This window comes from Salvelinus alpinus, chromosome 13 (genome assembly GCF_045679555.1).
Source record: "Salvelinus alpinus chromosome 13, SLU_Salpinus.1, whole genome shotgun sequence".
NCBI classification, from domain to species: Eukaryota; Metazoa; Chordata; class Actinopteri; order Salmoniformes; family Salmonidae; genus Salvelinus; species Salvelinus alpinus.
In genome coordinates, this window is record NC_092098.1 from 16,124,880 (window position 1) to 16,147,444 (window position 22,565).

The 22,565-nt window shown below is 41.0% G+C and overlaps 1 protein-coding gene and 1 long non-coding RNA gene across 7 annotated transcripts in view; one reads left to right on the forward strand and one right to left on the reverse strand.

Moving 5' to 3' along the window:
• The window catches only part of LOC139537196 (seizure protein 6-like), a 242,084-nt gene that overhangs the window by 59,142 nt on the left and 160,377 nt on the right, over window positions 1-22,565 (reverse strand). The gene's annotated exons all lie outside the window — the stretch shown is intronic.
• LOC139537197 (uncharacterized) lies at window positions 290-6,863 on the forward strand. The gene is made up of 2 exons (XR_011667478.1): window positions 290-1,160; window positions 3,725-6,863. It is a non-coding gene; the product is annotated as an uncharacterized lncRNA (long non-coding RNA).

Below are 22,565 nucleotides of genomic sequence, written 5' to 3' on the forward strand. Positions count from 1 at the left end.
TCACTCCCTTCTTTTCCCATTGGGGGGAGGAGTATGAACCATTATACCACCAACGCTGATGTTGATCTTATCTTTCATAGTATATGACCTAGAGGTTCACTCCCCTTAGTGAGCTTCTCCAGGAGTGGGGAGAAGAGGGGGTGGAATTTGAGATGGGAGTATCTAGATTTGACAATTGATATATGCCATTGGATGAGGTAATGTTTTGGTCCTAAGTGGTACCAAGAACGAGATTAGAACCTCGGTTAAAGAGACAAAACTGAACGATAATTTATACCTAATGCTATTGTAAGAAAAACTTTGATGCTCATATATGCTTGAAGCCAAGATAAGCCTTTATATCTATGCATTAGCCTTTAGTAACAAAAGGCAAAGCAAATGAACATTATATTACAAGTGTGTTTGCAGTATGTTGCACAACCTGCTTCTGGCATGCCATACTAATGTTTCCACATACAGCCAAGAAAACAGGAACTGGGTCAACCGCAGAGGTCTAAGGGACTTCATCTTGTGATGACATATCTGCTGATGCCTGGAAGACACACAGACACACACACCCCACCCACGCACATTCACACTCAAACACAGAGAACCACACACACCGCATTAATACCTAATAGAGCTTCTAGGGATCCTAAGCTTATCAACATTGTGTACATGCAAGCTGTTTCGCAAATCAAAACAGACATTAAGCAAGGGATATTCAGGAACATGGCAACAACAACCTTGGGCCAATAAGCGGGGACTACGCCCGGACCAGGACCAATCCCAAGACCAGGACTCCTAGAATCAACCTACTTTTTGTATTGTATAAAACATGTATACTACCTGTTTTAGGGGCTCTCTTTTCTGACTCCCTCAGAGTTCTAAGAACAGAGCCCGTATACGCTGTACCAAATACTTTTACTCTGAATAAACTGCTGATTGTTAAACTTCAACTCCTCGTCTGAACCGATCCTTGACCGACTCGCTCACCTGAACACCTCACCTTTTATCAACAGAACTTTGGTAGCAGAGGATGGTTACTTAAAACCCATAAAACGTGAGAGTGCGGGAGCGAATTGGTGAAAGGACGGCTCAAGGAGACAGACGAGCCAATTCGGGGGAGGACAAAACTCTGCTCAACTCGGGGAACTGATCTCAGGTCGACCACTAAAAAGGTAAGCAAAACCTGTTAAAACGAACTTTGCATATTGTCGAATAGTTCAATACCAAATTTAAGATCAGTAGTACCGAGTGTGAGTATGAATTTTGTGTAAATTTATTACTAAATTTCTACCAAGCAGTGAAGTAAAGGAATTGTGGGAATTCTATTGAATGTTGAAAAGTGTAATGTAACAGACTTGATTGAATGTTTGTTTGAGATACTATTCATAGATGTCGGTAGTGTCCGAATGAGGAATAGATCTAGTTTTAAAGTGCAGAGATACTATTCATAGATGTCGGTAGTGTCCGAATGAGGAATAGATCTAGTTTTAAAGTGCAGAGATACTATTCATAGATGTCGGTAGTGTCCGAATGAGGAATAGATCTAGTTTTAAAGTGCAGAGATACTATTCATAGATGTCGGTAGTGTCCGAATGAGGAATAGATCTAGTTTTAAAGTGCAGAGATACTATTCAGAGATGTCGGTAGTGTCCGAATGAGGAATAGATCTAGTGTTTAAATATGACCAATAGTTCGGTTGATACTAGTACCAGGTGATTTACATACCATAACTTTGCTCATGACTGGTTAAATGTGTTGTAGAGTTGCTACCTGAGTACGCGTGGTATACGAATGAGGCATATTGTTGATTGAATAGTAAACCAACAGACCGGCTGTGACCGGTGAGGTTTTAACTGTACACAGCGTTTCACAAGGGTTTAATTGGGTTGCATGTCTCATCTAACTCTGGATATACGACGGAGGAGCTCTGAGATAAGACAGAGTAAGAGTAATTGTTTCTCCAAGAATACATCGCTGCCTCAAGGCAGTGACGGGCTAAGTATATTCAGATAGTCAAAATAAAAAGCCATGGCAGCTTCACAAACTCCAAAACTGAAATTTAACGAGTATTTAGATCAGCGGTTGCAGGAAAGAGCAGGGGGAAAAATACAATGGAAAGAATGTAAGAAAGTGTGGGAAGGGTTAAAATTGAAATGGGTACAAGGAGGATATTTGACTGGAGCAGGAGCAACACCCACAGGGTGCCAGTTAAATACCATGGAAGGAGAGCTAAGAGAGGGAAAGCAAAGTGCAAGAAACAGTGAAGTGGAGTTGAATAAACAGTATGTATTCAGAAAGGAAGGAACTAAGCAGAGAGAGAGAGCAGAGGCTGAGTTGAAAATAGGCACTTGGGCTATCGAGGAGATCCGAAGATACCAAATGACTAAAAAAGCGGAAGTAATGGCAGTAGTCACTGACATAAAAGAGGGAGGGGACCTTACCACCCCACCAGCCAACCCAGACAAAGGACAATCACCCAACCAGCGCCTCTATCCAAACCTGCCAGAAGAATACAGACCCCCACCCTACTCGCCTCCCTCAGCCTTACCACCAGCTACTGTACAGGCCCCTGTATTAACTGTGAGAGGGGGTGTGGTGAAGGGGGAAGTGGCAGTGCGCCTGACGGAGGGAACAATCGATGTTGTGGATCTGGAGCCCCCTGGCGTTCTCTACTCCATGGACACTGGGAATTTGGGTTCCCCTGGAGGACGATCAACAAGCAACCCATTTATTTTTTCTGAGGAGCCAAGACTGCTGTCACGGCTCACTCCGAACCCCAGGACACAGGAAGAACCACTGGGGAACAATGACTTTCAGATATCGGGATCTTTTTCACATCAAAGAACTACAGCTCTCAGCAGGATCATATGAACACTCAGTTTGGGGACAGAGGGGAGCCACAAAAGGGATGGATGACCTCTGGCGTTCCCATGATGGAAGACTGGTGGCACCAGCGAATCTGTGCCCCGAACTCATCAGAGAAGCGCACGGCCTGACACATGAAGGAAAACTGAAGACCCTACAAAAAATGTCCTATGTATGGTGGCATCCATACATGAAGGAAATGACTGAATTGTTTTGCGACAGTTGTACTATCTGTGGAAACTACAACCCAAAGAAACCGTACCAAACACCAATGGGTCATTACCCGGTACCCAATGCCTGTTTTCAAGATATCAGCATAGACTACACAGACATGGGAGCAGAGCAAGTGAAAGGGGGAAAGAGGTATTTGCTAGTAATGGTAGACAGATTCTCCAAGTGGGTAGAAGCAATCCCAACAGCCAAAGAGGATGCGAAGTCTGTCATTAAGTGGCTACAAACGGAACTCATACCTAGGTATGGGGTCCCGCGACAAATCAGATCCGACAATGGATCCCACTTCTCCAATCAACACCTGAGACAGGTTGAGGAGAGGTTTGGTATAACACACAAATTCGGTTCGGTGTATAAGCCGCAATCGCAGGGACTTGTGGAACGCTGTAACCAAACTTTGAAAGCTAAGATAGCTAAGGTTTGTGCAGGGACAAAATTGACGTGGGTGGAAGCCCTGCCCCTGGCACTGATGGCCATGAGGTCCTCACCAGGTGCAGGGACACATCTTTCACCCCATGAAATAATGACAGGCCGAGTGATGCCTGGGCCGCCAAGAGAGGGAGGTCATATGCCCCCTCTTGATGTCCACCAGATAGGAATGTCTGACTATGTAAAAAAAAACTGACCGAATTATCTGCAGCTCTCTCCATACAGATACACCGTGTCGCAGAGGGGGAGCTGACGGATGACCAGGGACAACCAAGGGTAAAGGTTGGAGACTGGGTAAGGATCAAGGTCCACAAAAGAAAGTGGGCAGATCCCAGGTGGACTGGACCGTACGAAGTGAAGGAAGTTACTTCACACTCAGTCCAGGTCAAAGGTAAATCGGGCGCACCTTGGCACCACCTGACACACTGTACACCAGCACCAGCACCTGACAGAACACTGACTGAAGTCAGAAGCGACTTGATCGCATCTAATTCGGCTACAAATTCTGTACGCCCTGACAACTGAAGAATGTGGAGACGACTCCACTCCTCAGGTGCCAGGGAGGGCCACCCATGGTCTAGGCGACAGAGAACGCCATGGGGCAGATTAGGATGTTCTCTTCCCATGTTTGTACTGTTTATGATAACTTCAGGTTGCATAGTGGGAATAATGCTTTGGGCTTTTGAACACATGGCTAATGACAAAATACCTGATGGTGCCAACTCTACATCCGACGATACTAAGCCGAGTTTTAACTTTAGTGTGCCCCGACACATAGTACGCAAAAGACACATTGAACCTATCAACCAAAATTGCACCACAAACCAGGTTAGAAGCACCACCTTATGTGTACCCGCTAATGTAACCACCACCATTACACTGTCTTGGGGGTTATTGGGAAAAGCTAGGAATGGCCTGGGAGGGCATGCTCTGGAATACACCAGATTTAACTGGTATATGACAAAAGGGGGGTTTCAGGAGTGGTCATGGAAGAGCCTGGTCGCTGAGACTGGTCCTGACTGGTCCAGTTATTCATCAGGACAAGCAGTTCTTATCTGGCGGAAAAGATTGTCACTGACTAGGACTAAATTGCGTAATTGGGGTTTATCACTAATTATCCGACCAGGTACTGGGACGGGTTGTCAGGATTTTATACTAGCACCATATGTAGAATCTAGCAAGGATCTACTCTACTGGCCAGTAACAATCTGCATTACTCAGCAGGCTCAGCCCTCTGCTATTACTGACCGGTTTACTGTTTTAACATCTAAGGGAAAGGGCGATTGGGGTCCTATTAATATGGTCACCACTCCTACCACCCCTGATGATACCATTCTTACTGCCACCGGAATCTCAGGTTTCAATAACAATTGGCTACTATTGACCGAACAAGCAGCTAACATGACCCTGCAAAGCTGTGTAGTTTGCATGGGAGCTAGGCCATTGCTCCGCATTGTCCCAGCTGCTATTAGCGGAGACTGTCTATTGCCCCTTATGGACAAAGACAACCCACCTGAGAAATGTTCACAGTGGGACACTGTTTATCCGGTAGTCACCACGATGGTCAAGAAACCGATATTCTCCTCCAGTGTGGCAAGAGCTAACTTTACATGCATAAACATGATAGGTGGAGGGACATGGTTGGGTAAGCTCCCTGATAGTTGGTGCTGGTACACTCACATGCTTACGGCAAATTTTAAACCAGTGTCTAGAGCTGATGTGTGGTGGTGGTGTGGAGGTAATAGGCTGTTGTCACGATTCCCTCCTACCTCATCTGGTTTATGTGCCCTAGTGTCTTTGCTCCTTCCCATTACAGTCCATCCCATGAGTGTGTCTGAACTCATGTCCCAAGTGGAAGAGGCGAAGTTGAGCCGACCCAAGCGAGAGGTGCACCCCACTGCTGAGAACCCGACCTACATTGATGCTATTGGGGTACCCAGAGGGGTGCCGGATAAGTATAAGTTAGTGAATCAAGTCAATGCAGGACTTGAATCGTCCATATGCTGGTGGTGCACCGTTAATAAAAATGTTGATCGGATAAATTATATCCATTTTAATGTACAACGTTTAGGCAACTGGACTCAGCAAGGGTTTGAGGCAGTCCATGGTCAACTATCAGCTACCAGCCTTATGGCTTTCCAGAATCGTATCGCTGTAGACATGTTGTTGGCAGAAAAGGGAGGTGTTTGCTCCATGTTTGGGGAACACTGTTGCACGTTCATTCCTAACAATACGGCCTCTGATGGTAGTCTGACAGTAGCACTAGAGGGACTGAGGATTTTGAATGGTAAAATGAAGTCCCACTCCGGCATCGACTCCTCTATGTGGGATTCTTGGATGAATGTGTTTGGCAAATATAAAACCTTGATTTCCTCAATCCTAGTTTCTATCTCCGTCTTTGCAGCAGTTCTTGTTCTGTGTGGTTGCTGCTGCATACCATGCATACGATCCTTAATTAATAGGCTCATTACCAAAGCCATTGACCCCAATAGCACGGCGCAGATGTTCCCATTATTGGGCCCAGAGGATGTTTGTGACGACCTAGGGATGGAAGCAGAGTTCATAGGTATGGACTGTGCTGTTGACTGATTGGTCACGTCTCTGAAGAGACGTGAAGAGAGGGACTAATCAAAACTTTTCTCTAAAAAGTTTCTTTCCAGACAGTTGGTCACGTCTAGGAAGACGTGAAGAGAGGGATTTGTAAGAAAAACTTTGATGCTCATATATGCTTGAAGCCAAGATAAGCCTTTATATCTATGCATTAGCCTTTAGTAACAAAAGGCAAAGCAAATGAACATTATATTACAAGTGTGTTTGCAGTATGTTGCACAACCTGCTTCTGGCATGCCATACTAATGTTTCCACATACAGCCAAGAAAACAGGAACTGGGTCAACCGCAGAGGTCTAAGGGACTTCATCTTGTGATGACATATCTGCTGATGCCTGGAAGACACACAGACACACACACCCCACCCACGCACATTCACACTCAAACACAGAGAACCACACACACCGCATTAATACCTAATAGAGCTTCTAGGGATCCTAAGCTTATCAACATTGTGTACATGCAAGCTGTTTCGCAAATCAAAACAGACATTAAGCAAGGGATATTCAGGAACATGGCAACAACAACCTTGGGCCAATAAGCGGGGACTACGCCCGGACCAGGACCAATCCCAAGACCAGGACTCCTAGAATCAACCTACTTTTTGTATTGTATAAAACATGTATACTACCTGTTTTAGGGGCTCTCTTTTCTGACTCCCTCAGAGTTCTAAGAACAGAGCCCGTATACGCTGTACCAAATACTTTTACTCTGAATAAACTGCTGATTGTTAAACTTCAACTCCTCGTCTGAACCGATCCTTGACCGACTCGCTCACCTGAACACCTCACCTTTTATCAACACTATCTGGCTATGGGATACTCCTTTTTCAAGTAAAAGGTCCTTTGTAATGTTCCTAAGATCTGTGGTTCGTCATGTGTTGAGAGGGGTGTATCTTGGCTATAAAAGATACTAAGAATTGTTTTGTAAGCACTCTCAGAGAATTCATTTATAGACACTGAATTGATCTGAGAGTCAAAAGGGCTATGGTGAAGCTCATATAATTAAAGATGGAATGTAAAATATAACTCTGACTTGTGTGTGGTTTGTAAACTCTCATCATTTAGTAATACAGGAAATTACCACGACATTTGGCGACGGGGATGGAATGTAAATCTTCACTCGGTGACCGCTCCTGACGACTTAGGTAAATCGTGCACGAGGGATCCCTCAAAACATGGGATCTCAGGGAAACCACACTTCGGGAACGAAGCAGATGGACCAACCTTTGATCTGAGAGGCAGCGAGCCGAGTGGATACCACATCTCGAACTGAGTTTTTTTTAAAGAAAGAGGTGAGCGAACCACACACACTTGAAGTCGAGTTTTTAGAAAATCCTCTGTTACGTGGGCTCTGAGTGTATTCCGTTGAAAGAGAGGGCACCTTGGAGGCGTAAACAGGCCCGAGTCAGAGGAGAGTAATCTGAAAGTTTGCGGACTCAAAGAATACTCTGCTATTGGTCGGTTGCGGGCGACTTAGAGCCGTCCCGACACTGAATTGATCACAGTGGGGATTGGTGCGGTCTGTGGGGGTGAGGAGCCAGGGTGACTGTGTGTTCTGTGTGAAACACGGTACTTGGTGAAGCTCTATTGGAAGAAGGACCTCATTCTGAAAGTGTCTGTGTGACTGTCTAAGTGACCCTCAGAGGTGGTGAATTCCAATTATTTTAAATGTCCTAGCCAGGTATGCCCTGGGTTACTCTGTATGAGTATTTTGTTATGGGATCACTAGGTAATATTTGTAGGAGCGTTCTGTGTGACCGGGGTAGGTTGACTGTGTGGGTAACCTTTAAATTATGTTCTGATGTGCTGTGTGAACATCGGACCAGTTCTGTGTGAACATCTGACCAATCCTGTGTGGGGGATCCTTAAAGTTCTGTGTGAGTACCTAAGCATTTCTTACATTTTATATGGATTCTGTGAATATTTGAAAATATGATAAATTGTATGTGTGTATAATCGATTACTAGAGATTTGATAAAGTAATGCTGAGAATATAATTAGATACAATTTAAACCACCCATTCGTAGACGTACGTAGGTTTTGAGTTGGTTTCATTAATCGATAATTTGATAAAGATGAGGGTTTAAGGGGCCTCCCGGGTGGGCGGGTGCACGGTGTTTCCTCCGACACATTGGTGCGGCTGGCTTCCGGGTTGGAGGCGCGCTGTGTTAAGAAGCAGTGCGGCTTGGTTGGGTTGTGCTTCGGAGGACGCATGACTTTCGACCTTCGTCTCTCCCGAGCCCGTACGGGAGTTGTAGCGATGAGACAAGATAGTAATTACTAGCGATTGGATACCACGAAAATTGGGGAGAAAAGGGGATAAAATTTAAAAAATAAATAATAATAAAGATGAGGGTTTAAGCACTATTAAACTAGTCTACAACATCTGGGCAATTGAGCTCTAGAAACTGAGTAGAGAGTGTCCACTTTTGGTTATCTTACCCTAACGATGGAACTATAAAACGCTTATTGGATTATCTCCGTCTGGGTACAACATTTTAAATAAAACTGCCCTTAAGGTGTGAAAATGTTTTGTTTTTTCTTCCCAGTATGAGAGGAGTTGCGGGATTTATTGAATAAACCGTTTTCCATAAATTAGAGCAAATTAAGAGGGAATCTCGACGTAATTTATAATGTCGTACAAAGCCTAAGGTTTCCATCAAACTAATTATCATTGCGTGATTAATGTGATGTAGTAAAGTAACATTGCATGAGTAAACACAATCTACTTTTATATTAAAATGCGCAAGATCTGTTTCCTAGTCTATAAATGTCAATTTTATTATTTGACTGTTAATCTATTCATTTGGCATGTGAGAATCATAGCCGGAGTAACGATTGGACCATTAAATTAGGGCTATTTTTCTGGGAATTGTCTCGATAGTGACGTGTCTTGATAGTACGATTACAGACAATTGTAAAGTGGGTTTATTTGCGGAGAGTCTTAATCATTCAAATAGCATTGGTGGTTAAGTGGTTTAAATAGCTGCCTTCTAAGCTTGAGACCTGAGTTTGGTTCCCTGCAAATGCTCTGACTAAAATCTGAGTTTTTGATTTGATATTGATATTTGTATGTTTTGCCTGGAAAGATATGGTTGCTAGTGTTAGTATAAGATATAAACTGAACGTTTTAATAGCTTGTTTGGTTAAAATTGAAAGAAGGGATAAATGTAACTTTTTAATAGATTGTTTAGGTTAAATTGATAGACTAATTCATTCAAAATAATAGCGAAGCGAATTTCGATGCAAGACGGTGTCTGTTGCCTAAATGATCTGCTGGAATAATGTATTGAGTTAATGGAGTCGTATTTAAATTACTGTATCATAGAGGAGACAGTTACCTAAATTAAAGAAATTCTAAATAATAGCGGAGAGATAATGGCGATAGAGTGGTGCCCACCGAAATGTTTTTCATTCTTATGGATTGACTGACATATGTTATAAATTTAGCGGTACGTGTTATTTTTAAAGTCTTGGACATTTCATAAGTGGGAAGAGGAAAGAGAAGAGAAAGTTGTAAAGTTTGGTTTTAATCTTACGATAAGAGGTAAGACAAAACGTTGTTGGAGAGGGGTTATATTTTTGCCCACTGGAAAGAAAGAAAAATAGGATATGTTAAGCTAAAAGTGATTTAGGTGTGAGTAAGGAAACATTGTGATAATGTATTCTGATGGTTATTGATTCTTGGTTTGATTGTTTAGTTAACACCAGTGAATTTGAGCAGAAAGTTCATGTAGTCTAACATTGTAATCTGTTTCCATTACGTGAAACAATGTCACGTCATTAAAGTTGATTGCAGTTTGAGTAGTTTTTATTTTTACAGGGACAGTGCATCATTAATCACAGTTGTGTGTGTCTAATGGCAGGGTATTCCAGACATGGGAAGCTCTCACACTGAAAGCAGATTGACTAAACATACTTTTCTTTAAGGGAACTATACAGTCATTTCTCATGGCGGATCTTGTAGATCTGTTGCCATAAGATTTAGATTTTATTATAGTTTGGTTACCTCTATATTCAAAACAATTTCAGATGTTTTGGGAAATTAGCTAGGTTGAATTTGGTTATTTGAGCTTTTCCCCTGATACATAGACATCTGTCTCAGGGGAATCAGTTGTTTTCTTTGTGAGGAACATGCAGACTGTGTTTTATTTTATTGAGATGCAAACATGAGTCTCTGAGCAAGTTTGTCATCTGAACCATTATAGTAGTGAGTTCTTGTGTAGTTTGTTGTTTGTTATTTGCATGCATTTATCACTGTATCATCTGCATACTTTGGAACTTCAGACCCTGTACAGACAGAAGGAAGATCATTAATGTAGGAGCTGAACAGTATTGACCTTTGGGGAATGAAAACCTTGTGGATATGAGTGGAAAAAAGTTTGTTTGATTTTTACGCTGATGAGACAGCGCCAACTTTTGAAAGATTTTAGATTTGTTAAAAATCGGGATTGTTTTTACTAAACATATCAGCAGGTTGAAATGATTAGATGGCTGATTAAAGGGGTTATGGGTTTGTTTATTTGTTTACTGTTTATTGTTTATTTTAGGTGTTGATTTTACTTAATTAAACATTGTATTATCTGATGTGTTTGAGTAGGATTCTTTCTTCCGGGACGGATGAAAGTTATCTAAAGTATGTAAGTTAACTTCTTTGATATAGGGGGCAGCATTTTCACTTTTGGATGAATTGCGTGCCCATAGTGAACTGCCTCCTACTCTGTCCCAGATGCTAATATATGCATATTATTATTACTATTGGATATAAAACACTCTGAAGTTTCTAAAACTGTTTGAATGATGTCTGTGAGTATAACAGAACTCATATGGCAGGCAAAAACCTGAGAAAAAATCCAAACAGGAAGTGAGAATTCTGAGACTGGTCAACGTTCAACTCATCGCCTATTCAATTCCCTGTAAGATATGGATCTGTTTGCACTTCCTACGCCTTCCACTAGATGTCAACAGTCTGTAGAACGTGGAATGAAGCTTATGCTGTGTTGTGGGGCCGGGGGGAATGAGTCAGTGGTCTGGCAGATTGCCAGTTCCTGGTCACGCGCTTTCCTCATGATATCGCCTTGCGTTCCATAACTTATACAGACACGAAGGAATGCTCCGGTTGGAACGTTATTGGATATATATGATAACAACATCCTGAAGATCGATTCTCTACTAGGTTTGACCAGTTTATTCGACGTGTTATATAACTTTTGAAGTTTTCGTCCGAGTTCGCCTGCATCTGCGTGAGCGTTTGGACATGTGCACTAAACATGCTATCAAAAGTAGCTACTTAGACATAAGTAATGGACATTATCGAACAAAACAATGATTTATTGTGGAACTAGGATTCCTGGGAGTGCATTCTGATGAAGATTATCAAAGGTAAGGGAATATTTATGATGTAATTTCGTATTTCTGTTGACTCCAACATGGCGGAGAAATGTTGTTATTTTTGAGCGCCGTCTCAGATTATTGCATGGTGTGCTTTTTACGTAAAGTCTTTTTTAAATCTGACACAGCGGTTGCATTAAGAACAAGTGTATCTTTAATTCTATGTAAAACATGTATCTTTCATCAAAGTTTATGATGAGTATTTCTGTTATTTGACGTGGCTCTCTGCAATTTCTCCGGATATTTTGGAGGCATTTCTGAACATGGCGCCAATGTAAACCGAGATTTGTGGATATAAATATGCACATTATCCAACAAAAAATACATGTATTGTGTAACATGATGTCCTATGAGTGTCATCTGATGAAGATCATCAAAGGTTAGTGATTAGTTTTATCTCTATTTCTGCTTTTTGTGACTACTATCTTTTGCTGGGAAAATGACTGTGTTTATCTGTGGCTATGTACTGAGCTAACATAATCGTTTGGTGTGCTTTCGCCGTAAATCCTTTTTGAAATCAGACATGTTGGCTGGATTCACAACATGTGTAGCTTTAATTTGGTGTCTTTCATGTGTGATTTCATGAAAGATTGATTTTTATAGTAATATATTTGAATTTGGCGCGCTACATTTTTTCTGGCTTTTGGCCAAGTGGGACGCTACCGTCCCACATATCCCAGAGAAGTTAAAGGAGACATGGGAGAACACGTCTACATTTTTATTAAATGCCTGGGATTAAATATCACTGATTCCTTACGCTGAGAAATGTACTACATTTGCGACAGAGGAAAAATAATTACATTTAGATAGTAATGATATCAGGATAATTGTATCTAAGGGTAGCATGTTCACTTAAGCATACATATACATTGGTGTAGATTAAAATGTATGACTAATGATTGGAGGAAGTACAATGGAATTATTATCATTATTATTAGGTTTTGTTTACAGTTAACTTAAGTTTTTGTGTGTTGTTACCTTAAGGTTTGCAAATACACACACACAAAACATTTGTTATGACTATTTGTTGGTGTTTTTAAAATACTATGTTTGATTTGTTTTAAAAATGTCCTTTGGGTTTAGTGAGTGGTTCATTTGTGTTAGTGCTAAGGTATCTTAAAGGGGCACGCACGCACGTGGAGTTTTTATTTTCTGAGTTTTAATTAAACACGTGAATTATTTTGATAAAGGAATGTTATGGGAACCTGGGTTACAACATGAAGGATAGGTTTGACTATTTTTGTCATTTGTCTAATATAGTAAAAAATACTTCTTTAACTTCTCTTGGGTAGGGGGCAGCATTCGGAATTTTGGATGAAAAGCATGTCCAAATTAAACTGCCAGCTACTCATCCCCAAAAGATAAGATATGCATGATATTAGTTGATTTGGATAGAAAACACTCTGAAGTTTCTAAAACTGTTAAAATCATGTCTGTGAGTATAACAGAACTTATTTAGCAGGCGAAACCCCGAGGACAAACCATTCAGATATTATTTTTTTTGAGGTCACTCTCTTTTCAATGAGTTTTCATTGGGAGACCATTTCTAAGGGACCTTCTTGCAGTTTCTACCGCTTCCACTGGATGTCAACAGTCTTTAGAAATTGGTTGAGGTTATTCCTTTGTGTAATGAAGAAGTACGGCCATCTTGAAGGAGGGTCACTCGAAGTGTCCTGTTTGTTAGAAGCGCATGACCAGAAAGATAGCTACAGTTGGTTTTAATCCTGTATTGAAAACAGATAGACCAGTCTTCAATTTGATCGATTATTAACGTTTAAAAATACCTAAAGTTGTATTACAAAAGTAGTTTGAAATGTTTTGGCAAAGTTTAGAGGTAATTTTTTAGATTTTTTGTAGTCATGTTGCGCAAATTGGAAGCTGTTTTTTTCTGGATCAAACGCGCCAAATAAATGGACATTTTGGATATATATGAACGGAATTAATCGAACAAAAGGACCATTTGTGATGTTTCTGGGACATATTGGAGTGCCAACAAAAGAAGCTCGTCAAAGGTAAGGCATGATTTATATTTTATTTCTGCGTTTTGTGTTGCGCCTGCAGGGTTGAAATATGCTACACTCTCTTTGTTTACTGTTGTGCTATCATCAGATAATAGCATCTTATGCTTTCGCCGAAAAGCCTTTTTGAAATCTGACATGTTGGCTGGATTCACAACGAGTGTAGCTTTAATTTGGTATCTTACATGTGTGATTTAATGAAAGTTTGATTTTATATCATTTAAAAAAAAAAATTGGCGCTCTGCATTTTCCCTGGCTATTGGCCAAGTGGGACGCAAGCGTCCCGCCTATCCCAGAGAGGTTAATGCAACCGCTTTTTCAGATTTCACAAAAGCTTTACGGAAAAATCAAACCATGCAATAATCTGAGTACGGCACTCAGAGACCAAAACAAGCCAAACATATACCCGCCATGTTGCGGAGTCAACAGAAGTCAGAAATAGCATTATAAATATTCACTTACCTTTGATGATCTTCATCAGAATGCACTCCCAGGAATCCCAGTTCCACAATACATGTTTGATTTGTTCGATAACGTCCATAGTTTATGTCCAAATACCTCCTTTTTGTTTGCGCGTTTAGCCCAGTAATCCAAATGCTCAATGCGCGATCGCTTAGTTCAGACGAAAAGTCAAAAAAGTCATATTACAGTTCGTAGAAACATGTCAAACGAAGTATAGAATCAATCTTTAGGATGTTTTTATCATAAATCTTCAATAATGTTCCAACCGGAGAATTCCTTTGTCTTCAGAAATGCAATGGAACTCAAGCTAACTCTCACATGAACGCGCATGGTCAGCTCATGGCACTCTGCCAGACCACTGACTCAATCCCCTCTCATTCCCCCCTCCTTTACAGTAGGAGCATCAAACAAGGTTCTAAAGACTGTTGACATCTAGTGGAAGCCTTAGGAAGTGCAATTTGACCCCACACTGTATATTCGATAGGCAAAGAGTTGAAAACTACAAACCTCAGATTTCACACTTCATGGTTGGATTTTGAGTGTTTTCTATCCAAATAATATGCATATATTAGCAACTGGGACTGAGTAGCAGGCAGTTTACTCTGGGCACGCTTTTCATCCAAACGTGAAAATGCTGCCCCCTATCCCAAACAGGTTACAAACATAGAAAAAGCTTTTATAGAAAAAGCACAACCTCTTTTGTATATGTGGCAGTTTAGCAGACGGGTAGAAACAAGGGCGGAACATAGTGTAAAGGCGATTGGTCTGTGCAGATTAAGATAGCCCAAGGCTGATAGTACGAGGGCTGAACCGTATAGCTGCGTTTTGGCACAGTTCACACTATAATGTGCTCCTTCCTGCAAGGGTCCACACAGCTTACTTTCTGAAGATAGTAAACTCACGGGATATCTCACATGCTGCGGTCGCACCTAACGGATCTTAGCTCTACGCCCAGTATTATGACTAAGTCACATAAAGACAAGTTTGTATCAGGTTAGAAAAAACACTAGCATATCACAGGAGACTATTCTTTAAGCAGTGAAACACGGGATAGCATAACTAATTATGTAATTTTCCACGGCAGTAGTAGAGTGACTTTCCTGAGCACCCAATTACATTACCACTGATGCTGTAGGCTGCCCTGCACCTGTGATTACTGCTAATTAGTTGATGAAGGCACCTTGAGGAAGGCACATTGATACCGAAACATTGGTAAATACCCATTAACTTTCTGGGAGATTATACATGGAGTGTGCAACTTTCTTTATTTTGATACTGCTGATTAGTTGCCATGAATCAGTGATGATTTGTAATCATTGTCGTCATCATCCATACCATTGATTTGCTGTACTTAATAAGTCATTCAATTCGCAATACATGACAGATTACAAATTTAACCTGCCATAATAGGTTAGAGGTCAAGTCAATATTGAGTTTATTAGACTATTTTACTCAGTGACATGCCATTCCAAAGGCATGTGATTATTGTAGCCTAATGCCAAAGTGGTGGTCAAACCTACGACTAGCCACCATTGCCACTAGTAATAATCCTTTATCCGCTTTGGCTCTGTGCATCAATGTCTATTGACCCTTGACTGATGAAGCAGCAATTGTGATTGATGAGATAGGATGTCATTCGAACTCCCAGGACAGCTGTCACTAAGGGCAGAGATTAGGACCCCACTTCCAGTCGTTCCCTCCACTTTTCATATATGCATCCTATTTTTCCTCTCTTCCAGGGCAGAATAATCAAGGACATTACCTCAACATCTGTTGCCTGAGGCCCTACCATCAGCTAATCTGCCTGACTGCATTCACTGTGGAGCCATTACTTGTAATAGCAAAACAATCAGGCTTTATGGCTCTATACGACGACGTACAATGGAATGGAGGCCGCATGTAATTTAATTCTTAAGGGATTGGCTCCACACATTAAGTCTTTGCCTGCAGCATACACACTGTACAGGCTCAACAGAGATGGAAATGGTGGTATGATAATGGCAATAACTGGGCTCAGTGGAGCCAGCGATAAACTAGGAATTGAATGGATGACCTAGGGCGGCTGGACTCTCACTCTGCGCCTCATTGATTTGCTGTAGAGAGCTTCCTGCTTCATTATGGCGGACATATTGGTGTGGGAGAAATCCGCGTGTTCATTTGATTAGAACCTATGTTAGCACACTGAGCCCTGAGGACTTTCTTCAGGATGTGGTTTGTAATTTAAGTTTGATGTATTGACATTTGATTGGTATTTGGTTAATAATAGTTCAAAACCTTTCAAAAGCTGCAGGGAAAACTTAGTTAGTTGGCCTTCAATATCCTGTTAAAAAGTCAGAACCAAATACAAAGAGACAAGCCTTAATAAAAATAATATTGCTCTATGCTTTTAACTTTTTTGGGATAGGCGGCAGCATTCGGAATTTTGGATGAAAAGCGTGCCCAAAGTAAACTGCCTGCTACTCAGGCCCCGAAGCTAGGATATGCATATAATTGCTAGATTTGGATAGAAAACCCTCTAAAGTTTCCAAAACGGTTAAAATAATGTCTGTGAGTATAACAGAACTGAAATGGCAGGCAAACACCTGAGGAAAATCCATCCATGAAGTGCTATTATTATGAAATGGGTGTTTTTCCATTGAAAGCCATTTAAAGGGATAGGACCCAGATTCCGTTCCCTATGGCTTCCACTAGCTGTGAACAGTCTTTAGATATTGTTTCAGGCTTTTGTTCTGAAAAATGAGGGAGAATGAGCAGTTTCAATGAGAGGCCAGTGGAAAGTCCCCAACCTGTTTGGTGTGCAATCCCGATAGAGCGCGCCTTTCTTGTATCTAAAATCTTTTATTTTGATAGCGCGTTATTGTCCAGTTGATCCAATAGCTCATAAGCGATTATTAGAGGCTGAAAAACAAATCTGATGATTGTATCTATAAACACCGTTTGAAACATGTTTCATACGAACGTTTACGGATACTATTATGGAATTTGTTTTTCTGCCTCTTGTGACCGCTTATGAGCCATTGGATTACTGAACAATAACGCGCTAACAAAATTGAGGTTTTTGGATATAAGAGAGGCGACTTTATCGGAACTGAACACCAAACATGTTATTGACTGTACACTGGGAGCTCATTGTGAGTGCAACCATAAGAAGATCATTTTTCAGAAGGTAAGCCTGATACAATATTTATTGACTATTTACTGACTATTCGATGACATAGGGATCTGAACCTGGCTGCTAACTGTTTGTAATGGTTTTCGATGTGCTGAGCGCCTGTCCTCATGATAATAGCGCTTCATGGTTTGCTTTTGCCGTAAAGCCTTTTTGAAATCTGACACGGCGGCTGGATTAACAGCAAGTTAAGCTTTATTTTGACTGTATTGGACACTTGTAGAAGGTTTTCTATCGAAAGTCTAGCAATTATATACATATCCTAATTTCAAGGTTTGAATTGTAGGCAGCTTACTTGGGCACACTTTACATCCGGAAGTTGTCGAGGTGCTAGCGTCCCACTGATCCATAAGAAGTTAACTTCTTCAGGATTGGTGGGTCCCCTGCAGGACGGTTCAGCTAATGTAAGCTAATGCGATTAGCATGAGGTTGTAAGTAACAAGAACATTTCCCAGCACATAGACATATTTGATATTGGCAAAAGCTTAAATTCTTGTTAAATTAATCTAACTGCACTGTCCAATTTACAGTAGCTATTACAGTGAAATAATACCACGCTATTGTTTGAGGAGAGTGCACAGTTTTGAACATGAAGAGTTATTAATAAACAAATAAGGCACATTTTGGCAGTCTTGATACAACATTTTGAAAATAAATTCAATGGTTCATTGAATCAGTCTAAAACTTTTCACATGCCCTACTGCCATCTAGTGGCCAATATCTAAATTGCACCTGGGCTGGAATAATACATTATGGCATTTCTCTTGCATTTTCTCTTGCAAGACGATGGTTTGATCAAATGAAACTTCTTGGAGTAAACCTTCACAGGGTAAAGCTTTTAGGGGAAAATGCATTAATGGTGATTTGCCATCAGCAAAAAATATGAGAGGTGGATTTGATTGTGCACATTGGTGCATCATAATTATGTTAGAACCCAGACATCGTGTACCAGAGCCTATTATAATCCAACCCCGGCAAACCCCATTCCGAACCTGCCATTGTCACAACCCAAGTAATATCTCCATAACACAATTCAATTAATCCTATCTGAGAATGCAAACGTGTTAATTTCAGTGTCTTCTCAAATAGGATGTAGCTGGATAAATGGAACATGCGCTTCTAGCATTCCCGTTAAACTGAATGTGGAGTACACCACTATTCAGACAGAAGCAGACATTCACTCTCCACATGAATATGGCTCAGCCATCATTCCTGTCTCATTTCCAACCAGAGCCAGTCTCTTAATGTTTGTCTTGAAAAATGGGCCACTCGAGATATACCTCCTTCTGTTCAATTTCCATTAACAAACTGGCAGCAGGATGTATTTTATCAGAGAATATGATTTGGAAAGACTGCAAGAGCTTGTCTGGATCATTCCATGCCTGGTTCGTTACACAGTATGGCTGGTAAAGGCTTACCCATTCAGTATTATTCAGTCCCTGTAACTGTAATTAAAACCGGTGTGTTTCTTTCTCCAGTTTTCTGTCAGCCTCTGTGACAGCTGTGTTTTATCTCTTCAACAGGCTGAAACAGCAGCTGCAGCTGAATGTACTGAAGGCCACTCCAGAGAATGTGCTGTAGTTTTACTGGTTGAATAATGTAGCATTGGCATAAGCCTCATTTAGGGGAGGGGAAAATCTGCAGTTTCCTCAGAACTCTATGTATTATCTAAAGTATAGCAGTGGGAATCAGATATGAAAGACAACCTGGGATCTGATAATCATCTTGAACAAATGCACCAGACTACAGTGCATCTACTGTCCCAGTGATATCTTGTAGCCTGTCCCCTGATCCAGACTTCAGGCCTCCACATCAATATGTCTCAGCCACGTTTACTGATCATTATTCGATCTGTGGTGAAGGCATATCTTTATTTACCAACAAATTGGACAGGGTGCTGTGTTTTTGGTCAACTGTCAATTGTTGTAATGCATAAAACCAACTCCTCCATTCCTAGCAGATTAAGACGGGTATGAAGTAGCATTTCACAATTGAATGACGTTCCAATTTAGTCAAGACGATCCTCGAAACTTGAAAAGTTTTTGCCGCGGGTTAATTCATGATTTAGATCAATAAGGATATCATTTAGAATCTTTGGTAAATTTAATGGTTAACCACTTCAGGATTTTCAATAATAAGACTGGAATTCCTAGCAGCTCGCCTCACGGCTATACAGAATAGGGTAGAACTTGACATGTTGTTAGCATGGGAGGGGGGAGTATGCCAAATTATAGGTGACCATTGCTGTACATTCATATCCTGGGGTGAGGGTAACTTGAATATTGCAGTGGAACATCTGAAAGAGCTCAGTGGTGATCTCGCAAACGAACACCAACCAGACAACAATTGGAATCCGTTTGGATGTGTTCAGTCATTATTTGGAGTTATGGGAGCTACAATATTTCATTGGTTGATTTATGGCTTAGTTATTTTATTTACAATAATGCTTATTATAACTTGTGTTAAGAAATTGTGCAGCAAAACCGTTGAGACTATTCTTGCCATGCCATTACTGACCCCTGAAGGAGACACCTATTTACCTGATTTATTTCCTAAGTCTGATTACATGTCTGATGAAGACTATGATAATCCATAATACCAAGGTAAAAACATTCAGTTAATGGTGCAGCATGTCCATAGGCCATGATCACGACGGGGAATTTGTGAATGGTGCTCCCAAGGTAGAGTTATTGGCCTACTGTCATGGTGAACCTGTGGCAATATGGACAGTCTCAACGAAGCGATTGCCTTGTCTGTGGTGATAAAGTAGGTACTGATGCTTAAATTCATATATTCCTTCTGAGAATGGGTGCACTATGTGAAGTGATGGAACTCAATAACAATGGTGGGCATTTACAATGGTAATATACGAAGTGTGAGAAAGTCTTTCTTTTTACCTCATTTTAATGTGTGTTTAATGAAAATGCTTGTAAATCATTTTCTATTAGGTTGAAACTTAGTCTCAAAAGGGAGGAAATGTCATGGAACATTACATAATTAGTCATGCTATCCCGTGTTTTACTGCTTAAAGAATAGTCTCTTGTTATATGCTAGTGTTTTTTAAAAATCTGATACAAACTTGTCTTTGTGTGACTTCGTCACAAGACTGGGTGTATAGCTAAGATTTGTTAGGTGTGACCGCAGCATGTGAGATATCCCGTGAGTTTACTATCTGCAGAAAGCCAGCTGTGTGGAACCTTGCAGGAAGGAGCACATTATAGTGTGAACTGTAACGAAACACAGTTATACGGTTGAGCCATCATGATATCAACCTCGGTCTATCTTAATCTGCACAGACAAACCAATTGCTTTTTACACTATGTTCTGCCCCTGTTTCCACACATCTGCTAAACTGCCACCTAGACAAAAGAAGTGCTTTCTCTATAAAAGCAGAGACCCGGCTATGTTTGTTAAGCTTTCAACTCTGAACCATTCTTGGTAATGGTTGATTGCTTCATTTTTGCAAATCTTATAATAAAGTTGTTGTAAGAGGAATCTACAGTCTCTCTCTTCCTATAGAATTACTACCACACTACTCATCAGTCCAGAGTAGACCAGCCCTCATTGATGGGACCGTGCCGGCTGCAGTCTAAGGTTATTTATCTTTAATAGCATTTATTGAGTAGTTGACCATTGGAATTGAGTGTTTAACCCAACCACATAAATATCAATACATCACAGCAGGACTGTGGTCAGGGTCCTCTCAGATTGAACCTCTCTTCCCAGGGACAACACTATTGATCTTTGTTTAAGGGTAGTGTTTCACCAGTGAGCTCGTATGTAGCAAGGCCCACATGTCCTTAAAATCAGAGTAATTCACCAGACCTTTCACTTAGCTTTCAAACGATGCTGATGATGCTGAACCACAAAACCACATGTTGTCCATGGGCAGGCAATCAAACTGAATCGAATGGACCTTGAGGCTGTGGATCAAATCATAATGTCACTTGACATTTGAGTGGATAGCTTTCTTTGCCATGTGAAATATTGTAATCTCATTGGCCACTCATTGCATAGTGACTTAGTGGTGATAACTTGATTGGGCTGGGGTATGTATCCCTCTGCTCTGCAGACCTCTCCAGCCATCTCCTAACCACAGTCAAGGCCAATCTACAGACTCCTGTATTTTACATGACCAGATGAAAAATGCATTTCTACACGTGGGACTGAGTATCAATTAAGACATGCAGAGATACTTTGTTTAGTGATGAGGGAGTTAGAGTAGGAAACGGCCCTGTCTTCCTCTCCCTCCCCTCTGGTGTCACACCAACAGATGTCCCCATTACAGAGAAGCCACACTGAGAGACACATGACTGAAACCTCTAGGAGTCAGCTGTAGTATTCATAAGACTCATACGTGGGTGGCAGGAGATAGTTGAGTGGTAAAAAGCATTACATGACATGAACCAGAACAACATGATCTATTTCAGTGATGAATAGACAGTTTTTCTCATGAGACATATGAAAGAACTATGTCTCTACTTGTCTAGACACTCATTAAATGTCGACCTCAGTGTGAGGGATCAGGGATGTCATAAAGGAATTGAAACAGGGCTTAGTCTATTTTTGCTTTCACCAATATCAGCCTGGGTGACCACTCTTTCCTGTATGTACCACACACACAACATGCTCAACCCTCAGGAGAGTTGAATAAGAAAGGGGTATTCTCAACCTGGTCTCAGAGCATTTCGTATTATTCTGTACGTGAATCCGAGACAAACCTTTAGTATGATATATTACGTTTCTTATTGTATATTAATTTGTGGATGTCCATCACCCATTTTGTATGATATGTTACAAATTACAATTCACATTACATTATAGGGGTTAGGGTTAAGGTTAGGGTTTGGGGAAGGGTTAGCTAACATTCTAAGTAGTTTCAAAGTAGCTAAAAAGTAGTAAGTAGTTGAAAAGCTGCTAATTAGATAAAATACTAAAGTTGTCCGTGATGAAATTTGAACTCGCAACCTTTTGGTTGCTAGACGTTCACATTATACGCCCACCCATCCACCATGACCAGCCACCCTACTTTCATTTTCGCCTTAAGTAACCATCTGTCTTATGTAACCATACCAAGCGTAACATATCAAACTAATTTGAGTGTCCTGGATTTACATTTACTATGTTACGTCTAGTCTATGAGACTAGGCTGGTATTCTAGACACACAAACAGGTCTGCAGGCTGTGACACAGACATATCATCACTCCCCAGTGGTAACTGGTCTGCTACTATTACTACTGCAGCATTCATCAGCCTGTCATCTCAGCTAGCACCAACGCCTTCTGCAGATATTAATTACCTAGAGCTGAGATCTATCTCTCTACAGATCTGTCTCCTTCTCAACGCTTATCCCATCACATTTTTCACACCCCATTATAAGAGGACAAAGTGATTGCGCAT